This window comes from Rhineura floridana, chromosome 18, assembly GCF_030035675.1.
Source record: "Rhineura floridana isolate rRhiFlo1 chromosome 18, rRhiFlo1.hap2, whole genome shotgun sequence".
Classification (NCBI taxonomy): domain Eukaryota; kingdom Metazoa; phylum Chordata; class Lepidosauria; order Squamata; family Rhineuridae; genus Rhineura; species Rhineura floridana.
Window position 1 is genome coordinate 15994758 of NC_084497.1, and position 21208 is coordinate 16015965.

Genomic DNA, 21208 nt, shown 5'->3' on the forward strand with positions numbered 1-21208 from the left:
TCTACTATCCTGTTATTCTGTTCTAAGTGTCAAAAGCTAGGGTGAATCCCTTAAGACACATGATGTGGGTAACCGATAGGAAACATGTGGGTACTGCAAAGGTGCTCAGGCATGTGCCCACCACCAAATTCCCCCCACCGCTGCCAAATTTTTCTACCTCCCAGCCCCCTAAGCTGTCAATGTAAATAACACGCCCATACCTCCCCCAGCAGCTGTTTGGTGGTTTAGGGAAGCGTAACTGTGATGGGAAGGAATGATTGCAGGAAGGGGAGAATTGTCCTTCCTTGCCCTGTGTGTTACTTTTTGGATGTGGGCGCATGCGCGCAAGTACACCACTAGTTCTTACCATGCCTGCTGGATACTGTCAATTTCTCCTAACAGAATGCATTTTTGTATGTTATTTTCAGTTGTCATACTGTTTTGGAAAGTATGAATTTGAATACAAACTTTAAATGCAAATTCCCCCCTCCCGTCTCTACCACTCACCCACCATCATTGGCCATGAACATCCATGGGGGGAGAGAGACAAGGGGAGCAGTCCCCCCTCCAATGAGCCACAATCTCCAGCTCCCCAGCTTTCATTTTTTTAAAAAGTGTAGAACATGAGATAGGAAGGGAAATGTGCAGGCACTGTTCTCGTGCCCTCTTTCAGTGTTTTACTTTCCCCCACCAGAAAAACCCCACAGATGCCCATACATGTCGCCATTGGAGCAGAGAGGTTGCCCACTCCTGCCTTACAACTATATGAATTGTCTTGCTGGATCAGACCAAAGGCCTATCAAGCCTAGCATGCTGTTTCCGACAGGGGACAGTCATGTGCTCACAAAGACCACAAAGGCCACCGCCCTTCCATCTGCTCTGTCCCCGGCATCTAGTACTCAGAGGTTTGATGCCTCTGAAGGTGGGGGTTCTATGGGGGTACCCTAGCTGGTCGATCAAGCTCTCCTGTATGGAGCAGAGGATCCCCTTTTCCTCCCCTCCCTTCCCCTCCACTTTTGTCTCCAAGAAGAGCACCAAACAGGGATGATGCTGAGTCCCAGCGATCAGTTTCCTATAAACACCATCTCAGACCATCAATCATGCCGGCTACATCACCAGACAGTGGTCCTTCAGAAGTAGCCTCATCCATCACTGCCGAGGCGTCAGCCAATGGAGGAAGTGGCAGGCAGTGATGGAAGGGGTCGGCGAGGGGGGTGCAGCGACAAAAAAAGGCCCGTGGCTCTACAGCTTCCAAGTCTTTTTTCCAGTACACTTGAAGGCTTAGCCTGACTCTCTGCACTTGAAAACCCAGCCAGGAAGCTCTTTCGGAGTTGTGAGGGGGCTGAGACCTGCAGCCGTGCTTCAGTTTCTGGAATTAAGTTTTTTAATTCTCCAGTTAGGAATACAGGGAACTGCCTTACACCGAGTCAGACCATTGGTTGAACTAGCTCACTGTAGTCTCCTGCACTGACTGGCAGCAGCTCTCCAGGGTTTCAGACAGGAGTCTCTCCCAGACCTTCCTGAAGATGCCAGGGATTCTTGTCCTGGGTTCTTCTGCATGCAGAGCAGACGCTGGGTCACTGACTGTGGAATCAGAGGGTTGGAAGGGACCACGGAGGCTGTCTAGCTCAACCCTCTGCTCAGTGCAGGATCTGTAACACAGGATGCAGCTACAGCATCCCTGGCAGATGGCTGTCCAACCGCTATCTGCTTCCCTGCAATTTACACAGGAAGCTGCCTTATAGTGAGTCAGACCATTGGTCCATCTAGCTCAGTATTGTCTACCCTGATTGGCAGTGGCTCTCCAGGATTTCAGACAAGTCTCCCCCAGCCCTACCCAGAGATGCCAGGGATTGAAGCTGGAACCTTCTTTATGCTCTACCACTGAGCTATGATCCTTCCCCTAAAGGGAATTTCTAAATAGATACTATTTTAAAATACTGGTTCTAGTCCTGGCCTCTAGAGGAACAGAGACCAAATCTGCTCCTTCTTCCTGTCTCCTGTATGACTGCCCTTCAGATATTTGAAGACCGGTATCATGTCACCCCTTAAATATAACCAACTCTTCCAACTGTTCCTCATAGAGCTTTGTTACCAGGCCCCTCACTAGCCTGGCCACACACCCCCTCTGGACACACTCCGATTGGTCAAGTTATTTCTTAAAATGTGGTGGCCACAACAGATTCCTTTAACTCTTCCAGATTCAGTCCGACCAATGTAGAACAGAGTGGAGCTGTAACTTCTCTTAATGCAGCCTAAGTTTCCACACCCTCAGCCCATATTCAACTTATGGTTTTTGTAAGTCATGTTGGGTCACTTTTGTGAAAGAAAGCAACAAAAATAGCAATAAATCTCTTTCATATGTACTTCTGACAAACAAGGTTTCCCACATTCTATATTTGTGCCTTAGGGTTGTGTCACTTTTTGTGTTGTTATTTCGTGGGGGCAGAATGGTTACCTAAATACATGATTTTGCTTTCTTGGATTTCATTGGGTTGTTTCTTACTATGCCCTACTCAGAGTACACCCATTGAAATTAATGAACCTAACCTAGTCATATATTATACAGCCAGCATGAATTTTTCACATTCTGCAATATTAAATTGAATATACCCCCATACTATTCTGCTCCTTCCGTAAGCTCATTTTTAAAAAAATCTTACAAAACATATAGTCCTGAACTCAGAAACGCTTGCTTAACAACCCTCTCAATTTTCATGGTGATACACAAAATAGTCAGAGAGAATTGAGAGTTCGAAGTGTAAAAAGGGGGAGAGAAAAAACAGACCTCTTTTGGACTTTTTTCTGTCAGAGTTCTCATAATTTGTTGAAAAAATCAGCCATGTTCACAGAGTACCTGTAATCCTATTACTGACCTTGCCCCATGCTCTGACCTTCATCTTCTGCAGTTTAAATGTTTAAGAAATGCCTGGCTGATTTTTAATTAATTTAAGAAATTTTGGCTGGAACTCAATGATAATGTTGGGCATGCTCAGTAAGAACCAACTGTCAGTGTTCTAAAAGCCAGGCTCCCAGCTGCTGGGCTTGCCTAATCAGGGGGCCACACCCACCCCAGACATTTATTTCATTTTAGAGAGTCATGGTTTCCCCCAAAGAATCCTGGGAAGTTTAGTTTATGAAGGGGGCTGAGAGTTGTTAGGAGACTCCTATTCCTCTAACAGAGCTCCAGTGTGGTTTAACAGCCAGCCCCTCTTTTGTTGATTCTACCACCTATTTTTTTAAATAAAATCTTAATAAAATTATTTTATATGTAGCAATACATATACCACCCTCTGCCCTTAACAATCACAGATTTGTCTTCGGGTCCTATACGCTTCTCCAATTTTGAAAAATACATAATTGTTCTTTAATTCATGCAAGATCCATTTCACTTTGACATCTAAAATTCTCAGTTATCTCAAAATATTGTGAGGCTTCTTTCTTTGGAGAGGCACTTTTTTGAGATGGATACTGTATGATTTCACTTCAAAGCACTCCACATTCGAAAGATGGTTCAATTTTACAATGTAGACTCACATTTTCAATCAAAAGGAGTTCGCAGTTCTAAATACAGTTATTCCAAAACTGTTTTCAATTTTCGGTCAACATGGCACTATGAATCAACGTTTTTGTGGTGAAAATTGTGAAATCAAGATATAGGTCACAGTTATTGGCTGAAAATTTGGAGGCAGAGATGAGAGGCAGTCTAACTGATTCTATACCTGATTTCCCTGCACTACTTAATGAAAATATATGTCAGATTACTCACTATCAATAAATAATTCAAAACATTTTTCAGCCCTCAAAAGATTTTTTTTTTGTCATGTGGTGAAAAAGTTAACACATTCACCACAATCTTGGCAAGTATGAAAAAAATGTTGGACACGGCTGAGCTAGCTGTTCTTTAGTATCGCCTTACCTATCCTGAGCTGCAAGTCCCACTTTATTTATTTATTTTATTTTATTTATTTATGCAATTTATTTATCGCCCATCTGGCTGGAAACCGAGCCACTCTGAGCGATGTACAAAGTCATAATATATAAGTATCACATCATCAAAATAGCAATAAACTAAAACAACAAGTAAAAGTTACTACAGTAAAGTTCAATAAAGCTTCTGGCCCGTATAGTCCAACAAGGTGCGTCATTTGAGAAACCAAAAGCGACATCTCCTCTCACTCTCAGCATCCAGCATCCAGCGCAGCAAACAGAGAGAGGCGGCACAACAGGCCCCACAAAGATGCGACCAACAGGAAAGCTCTCCCCGAGAAGCCAAAAGCAAAGGCGATGAGAGGCAAAACACGGCCGACACAAGGCGAAACGAGCAAGGCCAACACGGCAGGACAATGGAGGCCGCAGGGACGCGCACCAACCCCAGCCGCCAGTGGAAAGCTGCTGCAGCGAACAACGCTGTCTCCTGAATAGAGGCCGCAGCCCCAGGCTCGCCGAAGGGCTGCAGCTCATCCCCAGCTCCGATCTGGATTTGTTCTAGTTTTTCCCAGGTTAAACGACCTGCTGGAGAAGACCAAGGTGAAATAGTAATTGAGTAGTTCCACCTTTTCCTCAAACATTCAGGAGGAGGTGGAACAAGTCAGAAAAACACTAAGGGGATGGAAGAAAGGAGATCCTCTCATTCTAAGCAAATATGAATTTTTGGTCTATAGCATACCTCTCCACCCTTCATCTGCAAAGAAGATTTGCTGGGAAAGGATCAAAGCAAAAAGGGAAATGTCTTAGCAGAGAGGTAGACTTGTGCTCCTTGCAAATATGCAAAAAGTTGTTTTTGCAACTGCATGCATGCAGTTTTCCAGATGCAATTGCATTTTGAAGTCTGAGGTGGTGCACAGTCAGATATGGACTCCTGGAGCTCCACAGCTGCCACTTTCAGTTTGTCACCATGGAAACACAGCTGAACAGGCAGGGGGAGGAGGAGAGATGTCAGCAGCTGAAGATGCTTATCTGAATTATTGGCATCTGCCTAAAAAAGAGCTGTCACCTGAGGCCAGGCAAAATGCAGTGGAAAGCTGTATGGGAAGTTGTGTCTTATAATTTCATTCAGGAGTGGTGCCAGAGGGCTGCCAGGTTGGGCCTTGGCTGGGGTCCCCTGTAGTCCAGAGGGGGCCCTGAAGTGCCCCTCCTTAGAGTAGGAGGGTGGTGTTCCAGTTCAATGATCCATGGCAGCATCAGGTCCTGCAACCCGACCTTGCCACAGATCACAGAGAAGATGCTCCCAGGCACCCCCCAACACAGACAGCACGGACTTCAATAAGCCCACCTACATGCCCCACCTACCTCTCCTATCCATGTGAATGCTGTCCACACTGTGTATGCATACCTGCCGTCACCCAAGATGGCAGTGGGGGCTTCCCTAAGGGGCTGACATCACCACCACCACCACCTCGGGTGATGGCAGGCATGCGCACTACGTGTACATGTCATTCACATGATACAAGAGGTAGGTGGGGGTGTATGGGCAGGCTAATTAGCCCTGCACTGCCTGTAGGGGGGAGTGTTGGGTTACAGTGCCATGGGGCTGGGGCAGGCTGGTGCCCAAGAGTCTAGTCATGCCTGGCACCGGCCCTGATTACAGTCGGTAATCTGAGAAGGATTAGAGCATAACAGATGGCAATACAGTAATACCTCAGTTAAGGAATCCTCCAGGAAGTAAGCTCCTTTTAAGGAAGGCTTTTTGAAGGTGAAACTGACTAACTTTGCTTGCTATTTTCATGCCTGTGCCTTTGCTTTAAGGTGAAGCTGACCAGCCTGTGTCTTTGCTTTGCTATGGATAAACTGATACCCCTGTGCTTTGCTTTGCTGGGGTGAAACTGACCAGCCCATGTGTTTGCTTTGCATTAAAGAGATCACTTGCTTTCTCCCAGCGCTGGGGAGGGAAGAATCTAATATGATTCAGAGGGGAGGAGTGAGTGCTGGGTAGGCACCCTTTAAAGCCCCTGTTGAAGCTGCCGTCACCATCAATGAGTGAGTGTAGGAACCTATCCCTATTCTTTTCATGTTATTCCTACCTCTGGTCCCAAAGTTTCTCTTAAAGAAGTAATGTCCAGGAACACGTCTGCTTTGTTAATGGAGGTATTACAGTATACAGGAGAAGAGTGAGATGACAGAGGAGAAGCTAAGAAGTTATTCAGCTCAACCCTGCTGAACAAACCCTGGGGCAACACGTTATGGCCAGGGCAGGCCAGCAAGGGAAGGGAATGGCTTAGAGAAAGAACCAAAAGGGGTTCCTGTGATAAAACAGAACCCTGATTCTAGCAGGGTGCAGGGGTCCATCTGTTGTTGTTTGCAGTAAGGGTTACTGTGGGGCTCTGAAGATTCCCCTACAAAGCTGCTTATGGCCGTGGTGTTGAATCATAGAATCATAGAGTTGGAAGGGGCCTTGTAGGCCATCAAGTCCAACCCCCTGCTCACAGCAGGAAATCCACAGCTAGAGCATCTCCCGCAGATAGCTGTCCAGCCTCTGCTTGAAGACATCCAGTGAAGGGGATCCCACCACCTCCCTAGGCAGTTGGTTCCATTGCCGAACCGCCCTTACTGTCAAAAACTTCCTTCTAATATCCAATCTGGATCTACGCTCCTGCAACTTAAAACCATTGAATAGCTGCAAAGCCCAAGGTCACCCAGGACTGGCCCAAGGTCAACCTAGTGAGCTTCATGGCTGTGTGAGGATTCAAACCCTGGTCTCCCAGGTCATAGTCCAACACTCTAACCACTACACCACACTGGCTCTCCACTGTTCAGCTGTGCATTGACATTATTTGCATTTCCAAATTATTTTTTGCCTTTTGCGCTGTCCAGACAGACACAGGGTGCTAGGAATATTTTCTTCTTTTGTACAATGTACAAAAGGGCCTATGGCGAAAATGAAAGGTGAAACTTGAGTGCAGTTACTAAGAATTAAATGTGTGCCTCCATTTCATGGGGTTGTGGGGGGGGCTGGGGGGTGAGTGATTCTGTGTGGGTCTGGTCCTGCCCAGTGAACTAAATAGACAATGTTATAAGGGCTGCCAAACATTCATTGGGAAAAGGAAGCATTTTCAGTACTGCTGAAATGAGGTTTGCAAAAAAAAAAAAAATACAAAACAGTGAGTCACTTTGGCTACTATACCACAGCTATGCTCTTGCTGAATTTCTATAATCTCTGCATGCAACCACTGGAGACCCTCTCACCATGCAAGCTTTTTAAGAGAGGTGGTATCCCCCTGGCCTCCACAAAGCCCACATCTCCAAGGGGAGGTCTGAAAGCCTGCTCTACAGTTTTCTTCATGTGCCTCAACACTGAATTGCAAAGGCCATTGATCATCTTGACAAATAGGAAGCTGCTTCCAAAAGTGCCTTGGAGGAGGTGGGGGGATGATTCAAACCCAGCAGCACAGTTCAAATGATCCTATAGCCACCAAGTCAGTAAAGCCTCCTGGAAATTTTTTGGTTGAGATGTAATAGGTTACATTTTGATTCTGCCAGGAGGAAACACCAATCATTCGCAATGGAAAGCAGGTTGAAAAACTTTTCTGATGAGCAAATGAAAAGGAAGCTGAGCCTCTTATCTTGTCGGCTTAGGGTGGAGGATTTTAGACTCTCTTTCCAGAGGACCTCAATAAAATGATCAGTAATGGCAGACAGGTCCCCAAAAGACTATCATTGAACTTCCCCAGCTAGGGAGAGCCACAAGAATATGTTAGGTGCCTTCTTCTAGGGTATAGTTGGAAGGCACATGAGGCCACCACCACTTTGACACTGCTAAGCAGGTCCAGGTCTGATCAGTGCATGCATGGGAGACAGGGTAAAGTTGCTTTGGCCTACCTCTTCTCTAGGTATCAGCACCAATTCAGAGTTAACAAGGGCCCTAGATGTAAACGCAAGAAAAAGTAAATTTCATAGAATCATAGAATAGTAGAGTTGGAAGGGGACTACAAGGCCATCAAGTCCAACCCCCTGCTCAATGCAGGAATCCAAATCAAAGCATTCCTGACAGATGGCTGTCCAGCTGCCTCTTGAATGCCTCCAGTGTCGGAGAGCCCACTACTTCTCTAGGTCATATGGCTCTAACAGTTAGGAAGTTTTTCCTGATGTCTAGTCAAAATCTGGCTTCCTGCAACTTGAGCCTATTATTCCGTGTCCTGCACTCTGGGACGACCGAGACAAGATCCCGACCCTCCTCTATGTGACAACCTTTCATGTACTTGAAGAGTGCTATCATATCTCCCCTCAGCCTTCTCTTCTCCAGGCTAAACATGCCCAGTTCTTTCAGTCTCTCCTCATAGGGCTTTGTTTCCAGTCCCCTGATCATCTTTGTTGCCCTCCTCTGAACCCGTTACAGTTTGAATTTCGACAGTATCTGTCTTCTACTGGTGGATTGGGACATAAATATAAGTGAGCTATGACTTAACCTAAGGCTGTATCCAGCTAAGTCCTACTCACAGTAGACCCACTGAAATTAATTGACCTAAGTTTGTTGTGTCCATTCATTTCAATGAGTCTACTCTGAATAGGACTAAGATTGAGTGCTACCCTTCAAGTGGGGCACAGCAATGACACACAAAAATCAGTATTTTATTATTTTGTGTGTGTGAGAGATGAGAAGGAGAGAGATAGAAGGATAGATTCACTCCCTTTAGAAGTTGGATAAAAGAAAATATTGCTCTGCATGGCGCGCTTCCCCAAGCAATGCATAGGCCCCAGTGCGCAGGGAAGATCAGGGTTTGGTTTTGTTTGGAATGAGTCTGCGAGTGCTCGAGGAATTCAATTTCTGTAATTTTCTAATGTGCAGCTCACTTCTTGTGATCCAGTACTTCGCTAAAAAATGTGCCAAAATGCATATTAAAATGAGTATTAAGAGTAGTATTCTGTTCTTCTCAGTGAAGTCAGAGCAGGGCGTAGCAACATTAAAAAGCACGTTTTAAAATGTACATGTTATTGATTAATTTATTATTTATGAATAAAATTTGTATTCCGCCTTTCCACCAAATGGTGCGCAGGGCGGTTAACAATAATAGTACAAATATAACGTACTACAATAAAATAGCAATAATAGAAAGACAAGACAGGTAAAGCATCAATACAATGAACATCAATTTTAACTTGTGTTAGGAGGGTTGCCTCCCCCCCCCCCGGAGACGTCAAATGGCACCCATTTCAATAGGCCCATCTTGGGAAGTGGACCCAGACGGAATAGTCAAAGCAAGCTGGTTCCTAGCCAAGATGTCCAGGCGGTCGTCATCCTCAGGGAGTGGGTCGCAGGCAGGAGTGACAAAACGGACTAAAGCATGGACTTCCCGTAGCTGGTATGCCATCTCGAGAGTCACAAGCATGACCAATAAACCAACAAGTAGGTAGCAGGTGATGCTGACCTCACAGAGCTCATGCAGAAGTGGCTGAGAGCTGCCCTGCGGCACACAGTCCCCCAAGCCCATGGTGCGGAGGAAGATGAAGCAGAAATGCACCAACTCCAAGAAGTTCCAGTTGTGTTCAAGCGCCCAGAAGCAGATGGCGGGGATGACCATGAAGAGTCCAAGGGTGGCCAGCCCCAGTCCCGTGGCATAGGCCAGTGCCGTGTGGGCCAGTGGGAAGCCCCAGCAGGTGTGGATGTAGTGAACAGGGCCAGGGCTGGCTCTAAAGGGCAGCCAGGTGGGGCATGCGTGCCATCAACCAAGATGGCAGTAGAAGCTTCAGCCCTGTAGGGAAACCTCAGCCGCCATGTTGATTGATGGCAACCCTGTGCGCACAGTGTGCGCAGCCGCAAAAATCAGCGCTGAGAAAGGTAGGTGGAACAGGGGAATAGCGGGCAGCTCGGAAGCTCCAGCCCTGTGATCCATGGTACCCATCCTGCCACGAATCGCAGAAGGGGAGTGCAGGGACCCAGGGAGGCTGGTGCCCAAAGGCCCCGGCATGCCTGTGGCTGGCCCTGAACAGGGTGGTGGCTCACGATGGAGAGCAGGTACTGGAGCAGGCAGGCCAGGAGCACCAAGATCAGGGGGATGCCCACACAGGAGTAACAAGATGCAGAATATTTTGCCCCAGGCTGAGAGAGGGACTGTGTGCCCATCACCACAACAGAGCAGTGCTCGCTGTACACCAGTTGGTTTTCTGCCTGACCTCCGAAAGGACCACCATTGGTGGTAGTGATGCTGCTGCTACTCTCTACCTGTGGTGGTGAAGACGCTGGTGACGAAGAAAAGGGCCGAGGTGAACTCCCAGTTCTCGTCACCAAAGACGTTGCCCAGACTGTCCGCTGTCGGAAAAAGCCGCTCCTCCGACAGGCAGGTCCAGGGCTCAGTCACTAGGCGGACACAGGGTTTGTGCAAGGCGGCCAGCAGGGCTCACTCGGGTACCCTGGAAGAGGGTCTGGCTGGCTGGTTGGTTGGAACCCTGAACAGGAGCACTGTATATTGCAACATTTTGTTGCAGGTCCCATATATGTTGTGTGTATATTGATTGTTATAGGATTGGGGGGATCTGCCTGATGTCTTTGGGTCCCCTTCTAGCCTGTGATTTTGAATCTGCATAAATGGAGCTGCAGCAGAGAAACCTGCTGTACTGGTCAAGCCAGTCTCTTTGTTAAGTTGATGGACCTTATTCACACGTCTGAAGACTTGGTGGACAGCAGAAGTGTTGCCACTGGAACGAGGGTAGCCCTCTCCCCTCACCTGGTTGGGGCAGGAGGTAGATTTTGTGCTTTAGTCTGATCGGACGTTGGGAGCCAGAAAAACACAGAGGCCTGCCTCACCCTCTGTGCTGAATCCAAAGCTATGGCTTTGGGAAGCCTCCTCTAGAAGCCTGCGGCAACTGAATGACGAGCAGCGTTTGCTTCAGGGGGGAAGCCCCTTCTTCCTCCAGACTTTTGCCAAGCGTGGGCAGCGCCAGGCTCAGCTGCTGCACTTTCCGTCTTGCTCTTGCTGTCCACCTGCTTCTGACCACCTAATCACCAACAAGCCTGTTCCTGCGGCGGGCAAGATATTTTAGAGGAAAATAAATTTAGAAATGTATGCACTGAAATAAAACATGTCTTCTTTGCATTTTTTAAAAAACCTGAAAATTAATTTGGATGAACTTACGAATGAATGCATGCAGAATTGACAACTGGAAGTAGACGGATCTATCCATCTTTACTAGAGGCTTATGGCAATATTTGACTTTATTTACAAATATACAGGTTGAGCCTGCTGCCCTGGGCTACTTCTGGGAGTAAGGGTGGGATATAAATTTAATAAATGAATAAAGAAATAAAAATGGGTGATTTCCAGAGAGAACCAAGCACCCCAATATGTTCTTACTTTACAGAATGCATAAACAAAATCCAGCCTTCTCTCTGGGTGAATCCACCACCTTCAGGTGTGATTCAATCACATGCCAGCAAATTCAGGTAGCATGGTTATAGCTGATTGGGAGGTCTTGCACAATGAGCCCACCTCCTTAGATGATCAGATTTTTTTGTATTTTGCATTTTCCTAACACTTGGTTTCCTGCAACGCCCCCTAACCTCTTTGCAAACAAATCAGGATGAATGCAGAATGAACAGGTCATCTAGAACCACCCTCTCAAAAAACCTGCAGTGTTTGTGCCCTACAAACACACAGAGAGATTTCATCATCCTTAGTTGAGAAGGGAAAAGGTACACCATCTATGTTCCCCACCTACCCCACCTTGGCCCTGATGGGTTTCATTCCTGCAAGTTTTCTCTTATTCCCATTGGGCTCCCATTAAGAAACATCAACCTGCATATCCCAGGCTATCAGCATTCCTTTGCCAAGTGTAAGAACCAGGCCAGGTATTGCCTTTTTATGTAAAGTTTTTATTTATTTAACTCCCACTCTTCAGACAAAAAAAGGATCCCAGAGTGGCTTATAAATCATTTAGAAAAAGAAAAAAAGACAATCTCTGCCCTCAGGTTTACAATCTAAAAAGAAGACAAGACAGAAAAGGAAAATGGATTGCAGGGATGGGGAGGAAATAAGCAAACTCAGGTTTAAGTTCGAAGTTATTCTAATGACTAGCTGCAGCACTAGGGGGACTGGAGAAGTCCTGCCCTGGGAGTCAGTCTCAGCACCTAGGTGCTTGCTGCTCACTCGTCTGGGTTGCTGTCACTTGAGACAGCTGAAGTCCCTGGTAAGTGCTGCAAGGACTGGGACCCCCTGCCTAGCCCTTGCTCCAGAGAGAGGCTGCAGTTAATCTTGCAGCCTCTTGCATCAGCTCCTTGCTGGGTCAGGGAGCATAAAAGCTCAGTTGCCCATGGGTGGTAGGTCTTCCACTGGTGGAGTTGCCTGTTGGGGAGCCCCTTAGGGAGCCCTGAGGGTGTGGGCACTGCTCCCTTCTATTTTAAAAAACCAATCTAGAGGAGATTGGTAGTGGGGAGGGTGAATGGTGCATGTGTAGTTCCTGAGCATGGTTAGAGCCTGTGCAGTGAACTGAATGACAGGAGAAAGTCTCCAGATGCCTTCAGAGTGAGAGTCTGTAACTGGCAGAAGGCTGGCCCTCCCTGGGTGTGAGACGGAGTAGATGTGCCCTGTGTGAGAGATGTTGAGTGGGTCTGACTGGGATGATTGGTTCAGGTAGGTTTTGTTGGTCGGCTCTTGTTGGGTCCATATCAGGTGTTCAGGAGGAGTCCTAGTAAGGAGGAACATGGGTGATGCCACCCCAATTTCAATGATTATGGGTAGAGGGAAATATAGCCATGGGGATGTAGTGAATTACCATAGAAGATGAGGACAAGGCTATCTACACCTGGTTCCTCACTCCCACTCCTCTCATGAATGGGTTCCTCATTACACATTTGCTGTGCCCACTGGCATGTGTGTTGTTGTTGTTTAATGCCAGATCAGTACACAATAAGACCACATTTATCTATGATTTGATCATGGATGAAGGTGCCAATTTGGTATGCATTACCGAGACCTGAGTGGGTGATCTGACCCAGCTTTGCCCATCTGGATACTCGGTGCAACACCAGCACAGGCTGCAGGAACAGGGGGGAGGAGTTGCTGCGGTCTATAGAACTTCCATCTCTGTCACCAGGAAACCACTCTGTGTTGGAGCTGGCTGTGAGGGCCGGCACCTGGTGTCAGGCCAAGAAGACAGTAAACTAGGGTTGCTGCTGGTGTATTGTCCACCTTGCTGCCCGGCAGCTTCTCTGACCAGGCTGGTGGGGCTGTCTCTGCTATGGCATTGAAGGAACCTGGAACAATAGTCCTGGGTGATTTCATTGTCTGTACTGAGGCTGCCTTTAGTGTTCCAGCTCGGGACTTCATGGCCACCATAACAACCATGGGGCTGTCTCAAGTTGTTACAAGCCCAACGCGTATGGCAGAGCACACCCTTGGCTTGGTTTTTGCTCCAGATGGAGGAAGGGGTGGGCTGGAGATGGGGGGGTAGATGTCACCCCATCGTCATGGTGAAGTTTAGATTTATGGCTCCGATCCTCCCCTGTGGGAGTGATGGACAGATTAAGATGGTCCATGCCCGGAGACTACTGGAATCCACAGGATTCCTGAATGCCCTGGGGGAGTTCCCAATAGATAGAGCAGGTGACCCTGTTGAAGCCCTTGTCATGCTGTGGAACAGTGAGGTGCCTCAGGTTCTTGACATGGTTCCCCCTGAGTACTCTTCTCCAGCATTGTGGAACCCGGTTTGCACCTTGGAACCTCAGTGAGGTAAGGACAATGAAGCAGACTGGACAACGGCTAGAGCACAAGTGGCGAAAGACGTGCTGTGAGGCTGATTGGGCACAAGTAAAACATCATAACCATGCCTACTGTCCAGTGGAGCTTTTCCATATTGTCAGGGGTCTGTTGACATCAACCAGGAAATTGAGTTTTAGACCCTTTGGAGGCCCATTGTGAATTGTTTGCTAGGCACTTTGAGGGTAAAGTTGCTCACCTCCGTAGCAATCTTGATGCCCCATCCACATCTACTGTAGTCCACAGTGAGGTGTCCAGTTCAACGTCTACTGCAACTTCTTGGGATCAGTTTCAGTTGATATGGTCTGATGACATGGACAAGGTGTTGCAACATGTCCTCTCGACCCTTGCCCTTCTTGACTTATTAAAGCTTGCCGAGGGGGTTTGAACGAATGGATCCGGAGTATGGTCAACACATCGTTGTAGGAGAAAGTGCTTCTAGCTGCCCTAAAAGAGGTGGTAATCTGACTGCTCCTGAAAAAGTCCACCTTGGGACCATTGGTTTGTGACAACTATCAACCGGTTGCAAATACCCCCTTCTTAGGGAAGGTGATTGAGAGGTTTGTGGCACAACAATTGCAAGTATGCTTGGATGAAACAGATTATCTTGACCCATTCCAATCTGGGTTCAGGCCTGGTGATGGGGCTGAATTGGCCTTGGTCACCCTGATGGATGACTTTTATCGGGAGAAGGACAGGGGGAGTGTGACCCTGTTATTCTTACTTGATCTCTTGGCGGCTTTTGATACCATTGACCACGGTATCCTTCTGGGCAGACTTGGTGAGATGGAGGCACTGTTTACAGTGATTCCAATCCTATCTCCAAGGTCATTTTCAGTTAATAGCATTGGGTGATTGACTTCCAGCCCCCTGGCAGTTGTGCTGTGGGGTGCCGCAGGGTACCATCTTGTCCCCCATGCTGTTTAACATCTATATGAAGCCCTTGGGAGCATTCATCAGGAGATTTAGGGTGAGGTGTCAGCAGTAATGATACGCAGCTCTGTTTCTCTGTAACATCTGAATCTGGAGAGGCTGTGCAACCCCTGGACCACTGCCTGGACGAGGGCCAATAAACTGAGTCTGAATCCTAGCAAGATGGAGACGCTGTGGGCTGGAGGTTCCCGAGTTCAGATAATTGGTCAGTTGCCTGCTTTGGATGGGGTCGTACTCCCTCTGAAAGAGCAGGTCCGTAGTCTGGGGGTGCTCCTCGATGTATCTTTGTTGCTAGAGGCCCAGGTGACCTCCGTAGCTAGGAGTGCCTTTTACCTGCTTTGGCTGGTATGACAGCTGCGGCCGTTTCTGGCTCGGATAGCCTGACCACTGTTGTCCATGCACTGTTAACCTCCCGGCTGGATTACTGTAATGCTCTCTGTGTGGGGCTACCCTTGAGGTTGATCCAGAATCTGCAGCTCGTGCAAAATGCTCTGACACAGCCTGCTAGATCAGCTGCTTTAGGTAAATCCCCAGTTGTGTCATTTGACGACACCTTTTTTGATGCCCCAAACGCCCCAGCCAAGCAACACCATCAGCACACCTTTTGGAACCTGATCAAAAGCTGATCAATACAGCTGGGTTGTTGTTGCATCTCTTCTGGAGCAAACCTGAAGCCTGCTCCTGACAAAAAAAAGCTGAAAGGACAAATGGTGTCACTGGAAAGAAAAGAAGACTAAACGTGTAAATTCACGTCTTGTGCTCCTCAGGGAGAAGCTGGTGAAAGCTTTCAGACAGGTGGGTGGGCGGGTCCATTGGACTGATGAGCAGAGATGGCAGCTGATTGCAGACAAATGCCAGTGCCAATCTGTTGCAGCTCCAAGGAAGCTGCTTGCATCCCTGCATGGAGGACAAGCCCGACATTCTGCTGCCAGCCCATCTCTGCATGTCAGCTGGTCCCAGGGGGTATTGTCATGGCCCCAGAGTCCAGCAGCACTCAAGACAGAGTCAGAGGTTGCTGACTTTTTGGCTAAGGAGCCAGGCCAGGTTCAGGGCTTTGAGCCTTCTGCTGGAGATCAGGAAACAACTGAGGCGGAGGACCCTGAGCCCTCAGAAGAACTTCCTGTAACTGTAGTGCTGGTACATGGTCCCTCATGTGCCCACCTTCCCCTGAGCCCAGGAACCAAATGCCTCCCATGAGACCTCACCAATCCAGTGGCACAGGGAGCGCATCAGGCAGGATGAGTGCCTGTCTTCAGGCCAGAGGACTGACCCTTTTAAGAAGTTAGTGTGATGTTGTTGTTGTTGTTACATTTCTATCCCACCTTTCCTCCAATGAGTTCAAAGTGGTGTGCAAACATGGCTCTCCCGCTCCTGATTTTATCCTCACAACAACCCTGCAAGGTAGGCTAGGCTGAGAGACAGTGACTGGCCCAAGGTCACCAAGTGAGCATCATGGCTGAGCAGGGATTTGAACCCTGGCCTCCCAAGTTCCAGTCCAACACGCTAGCCACTACACCACACTGGTTGTTGCTGTTAGTCACAAGGAGGTGGAGCCTGAAAGAGGTAGTTTGAGAGCAAGAATCTAAAAAAACTCAGTCTGCTGTCAACCTTTGTTGGAACGCTACAGTCAGTAGGTGATGGTAACAGTTGTTCCTCTGGCCTTGCAACAGCATTAAACTAGGAAGAGAACTTTTCTTGGAGCAAGTTGCTCACTCGGAGCTATCCATGGTCCTGCAGCTTCTGACCAGTCCAGACTTTCCACCTCCTCCATGGGATCTGGCATGAGACCAGAACAGGACAGGTATAATCCAACTTCCCTGTGAGCAGTGGGCTTGCTCAGTCTGCTATTCAGGTGCTCACAGTGAATGGGCAACATCAAATCTCTCCCTTTTTAGGGTTCTGTATGTTTAAACTAGACTTGGACTGGTCAGCTCTTCTAACTGAGCTTCAAAGTACACAAGTAGAACACCTAGGCAGTGTAGATAATGGAATAAATTATCACACAGACACACACCCACAAGGAGAAAGGCAAAGAACTTGTACTTGGTGTGCTGCTGTTTCACACTTGGACATGCACTTCTGCCCTTAAAACGTGCTTGTAATGGGGGGGGGGGATTCAATTCAGTTTGCACTGAAAGGTGAGCCTATGTAATTTGTACTTTCCAAAACTATAAGAGACAAGAAACACAGCTGTCTTTCAAAATTTGCAATTTTCTGAATTTAGTAGTGCAATTCTCCAGTCAGGGGATGTGCACATAAATGCATATACCGGTGTGAAGGGTGCATGAAAACTCATTGTGCAGGGGGTTGGACTTGATGGCCTTACAGCCCCCTTCCAACTCCACTATTCTATTTCTATTTCATAGATTAGTGAGAGTAACTTACAATAATGCATTATATAAACTGGTTTGAAAAAAATGGACATATTAGGCAAAATTGCACACAACTTTGTGTATATTAGGAGAAATTTACGTCAAAATGCTGATGAATTTTCATGAAGACTTTTTTTTTAAAAAAAATCCACAAACTGATGTGGAAGCTTGGAGAAATGAATTTGAGATTGGAAAAATGAGAAACTGAGGGAAACCAAAACAGACAGATTTGCCCACCCTACATGCAGTCAGTCGTCACAGAACACTTCCTCCATTGCCTGCTTGTGTCATTAAGATGCAAGTCCATGGCAATTTTAAGGGACCTCTGTTCGATATGGAGGGGTACACAGTGAAAATACATGGATTTTTGGAGGCCGGAGACCTTTATCCTCAACATGCACATAACACCTTGCATTTGCCTTAAGTAACACTGCCTTCATATTTAATTTAGGTGGCACAATAACCATAAACCCTGGGAAGCAATTCTTCATACATGAATAATTCATTGCTGTTTTTTATTGTGATTGATCAAAGATATTAAGTTTAATAAGAAAATTTGTCAAGGTTGTCTGATGCTGCCTCAGAGAGGCTGTCGTCACCTTCCTTGTCCAACCAGAGATCTGGAGTCCCTCCTGGAGATGAGCAGATGGTAAATGGTAGCCAAGGGACCAGCTTGGCCTTTTGTTGTGGTGAAGCACATCTGCATCCTCTGTGTCTGGCTGCCCCAAGTGGTGAGCTACTTTGGGGGAAACATTCAAAATGTGAATTCAATGTTTCCTTTCAAATTTCTCATTTTTTAAATTGGTTTTTTCCCCATAGTGGTATATTCTCAAAGCCTTGATCTAATCACAACAGCAGGATTTTTTTTCATGCAAAGGGCTCCACCTTGTGCTAAAATCCTTTCTCTGCTTTGCAAAAGAAATGTATGCACATGAGCGCTCCAGCACTGAAGAAGGGAGAGCACACATCAATTGTAAGAGTCAGTAGGTTCGATCAGCTACGGAATACCAGCAAACATTTCCAGCAGGTACAATCAGCTACACAGTACTAGCAAATATTTCCTCTACATGGTCTCGCCACACTGTTCATAATGCCCTAAGCCTACAAAAACTACTGAGACAGAGATCTTAACTCAGAGTTTTCCAAGAATCTGGTAGCAGTGAACTAGAAATCAGATGCCCACTTGACCTCAAATCCAGTGCTTGAAGTGGGAGGGGACAAATGGATATGGGGTGGCTTCATTTCAAGTTAGGCCAGGTTCAATTCAATCCGTTGAAAAGAGGAGTGGCTTTAATTCTGTCTGAAAAATGGAATGGTCTCCTGCCTTGTCCCAGTCTCATCAGGCAATGCCTCCACCCAAAAAGGTATAAATGTTTACAGTTTGGAAGAATTGTCCACCCATGGTGGAGTCCTTATGTTTTTGCAAGAGTCACCCCGAGCAGAATGCATTTCTGTTCATTACTTTTCCTCATATGCAGATTTTTTTTGGTTGGACAACTGCATCACCAAATTTGGAGAAGTGCAAATTTCAAAGGAAGCCTGTGTTTCCATTTGCATATTGGAGGGAATTTGGTAGGTTTTCATTCAAATGCATGCTAATCTCTTCTCCGACATCCCTAGCCCAGAGCAGTGACTCACTCAGAGACAGAATGGGCAGCCTCTTCTGAAAGTGGGATGTCTGGTCTCCAGCAGGAACTAATGGGCCATCCCCTCACACTCAATGAAAATCAAGGGAGACTTTTCCAGCTCCTCTAAAGGCTGTCTAGAGGGAAACAAGCCCAGAGCAGTAGACTTATAATGTTAGTGGGTACTTTTGACTCAAAACAGCCTTCCTTCTTTAATTCTTTACACTAGAAGTTCTCTCATGGCACATTAGTGTACCTCTCCCACCAGCACACAATTTGTAAATGGCTGTCCTCTCTCTTTGCATATAATCAGAATAACTTTATGATCTTTGAGAGTCTAGCCTGCCGGCAACAGAGAGCATTGGACAACACTCAGCCAGTTTTCCTGGCAAATCCAAAAAGACCAGCTTTGGAAAACAAACATTTGTTTATGACAGCGGCAAGAAAGAAAGAAAACTCATTCCTGGAAGACTTTGGGGGGGGGGAACACAACTAAATTTAATTTGCAAAACAGCAGCAACAACTCAGCACTGCAGGGACTGCTGACCCTAAATTTACAAACTAGAGTCAGGTCAGCATAAAAGCTCTCCTTCCAGATGACACGTCAGATTGCAGCGACAGCTGCCGTTGGGGCCTATGATGCAAGGGGAGGAAGGAGAATAACTTGCAGCAGCCCGCATCCTTCAGCCCAAAGAATGAGGTCCATCCATGCAGCGCAGCAGTGGGTAGAAATGTGGGAGAAATTCAATTCAGTTTGCATTTTAAAGCTGGATCTTTCAAATTTGCACCTTCTGAAAGAATATGTGAACTGAGACACAGCCGTCCTTCAAAATCCACACTTATTCCAATTTTACGGTGCAGATCTCCAACCAGACAACATTAACACAAATGCATATATTAGGGCAAAGTATGCATAAAAATGAATATATTAATGAAAGTAACGTACCTAAATGTGTTATATTAGGAGAAATTGCTTGCAGAAAATGTGTACATTAATCAAAACTGCATCCAGAATTGGATGGTATGCAGTGCTAGTCTTACTCAGAGTAGACCCATTGAAATTAATGGATATGTCTAACTCAGGGGATATAGGACAAGCTGCATAGCAGAGAGAGAGCGCACTCATCATTTGCTGCCTGAGACCACTGCCTCACTCTGCTTCTTGGAAGGAGCAGTCCTGACCTCTGTTCTCTCATTCTAACTGTGTGTCTTCTGCACCCAGCTCTCGTTTGGTAGGTCCTGAGTTAGATCCGACATGTCTGAAGTCTACCTATCCCAGAGTTTGACAATCCAGGTCCATATGGTTACTTGATGGGTAATTTATCCTCCTCTGTTGGGAGGGAGAGAGAGAGTCCAAAAGACCATGACAATGCAGGAGTTACCATCTGTACATTTCAGTGCAAAGCTCAAATATGTACAGAGTAGCACAGTGATCATTCACAACAGCAATAATTGTCAATAACACAGCCTTCCTATCTCTGCTGTGTTAAATTAGCACCTGTACTGGGGACAGAGAGAAAGACCTGGTTCCAGTTGTATTCATTTAAGACTCAATCACCTTGGTCTGATCAAGCAGGGCTTTTTTATGTCCATTCTAGGGGCTTTGCTCCTGTGCGCTCAGTGTGCCAACACACACACAGATTTCCAGCCCCTCCCCTGGACTCTCAAATATACAAGAGACTCCCAAACACACACACCACAAGGCATCCCCACATGCACGCCAGGCACTCCAAAACACATACACAGGGACTCCCAAACTAGGGATGGAAAATCTGTCTCTTTCAGTTCTCTCCACTTCTCATTTTTCCAATGTTAAATTCAGTTCTCCACATTTCTGCTGCAATTCGTGATTTTTTTTTTAAAAAAAAATCCTCATGAAAATTCTCCACCATTTTCGTGCGAATTTCTCCAAATAAACACATTTTTGTAGGCAGTTTTGACAAAGGTGCACATTTTTGTAAGCCATTTCTCATCGTTTCATGCCTTTTTGCATGTTATTTTCACTCATGTGTTCCTTTTTTGCACACTTTCCCCTAAAACAGGCATTTTTGTAAATGTTGTTTGGTTGGCAAACTGCATCCCCAAATTCTAATAAATGTGAATTTCGAAAGATGGCTGTGTTTCAGTTCCCATATTGTTTCAGAAATTGTGAATTTGATAAATTCTGCTTGAAATGAGAACTGAATCGAAATTCTCACCCATCCCTATCCCAAACACACACACAGGCAAGTGTCGAAACTGCCTCTCCCACCTCATAAGCTACTCCCAAAATGGCCCCCACCCCCAGGCAACTCCCAAAACAGCCCGTCACCCCAGGCAACTCCCAACTGTCTGAAGTGAACTAAAGGTCTGGTGTGGGTGTGGCCCCTTGATTAGGCAAGCCCAGCAGCTGGAAGTCTGGCTTTTAGAACACTGACGGTTCTTAATGAGCATGCCTGACACTATCATTCAGTTCAATGCAAAAATTATTAAATTAATTAAAAATCAACCAGGCACTTTTTTAACTTTTAAACTGCAGAAGATGAAGGTCAGAGTATGGGGCAAGGTCAGTAATAAGATCACAGGTACTCTGTGAACATGGCTGATTTTTAATGAATTTCAACAGATTATG

General features: G+C 46.5%; 1 pseudogene; it reads right to left on the bottom strand.

The window, feature by feature from the left end:
• Positions 1-9113: 9113 nt before the first annotated feature.
• The window catches only part of LOC133372818 (potassium channel subfamily K member 1-like), a 28182-nt pseudogene continuing 16087 nt past the window's right edge, over positions 9114-21208 (bottom strand).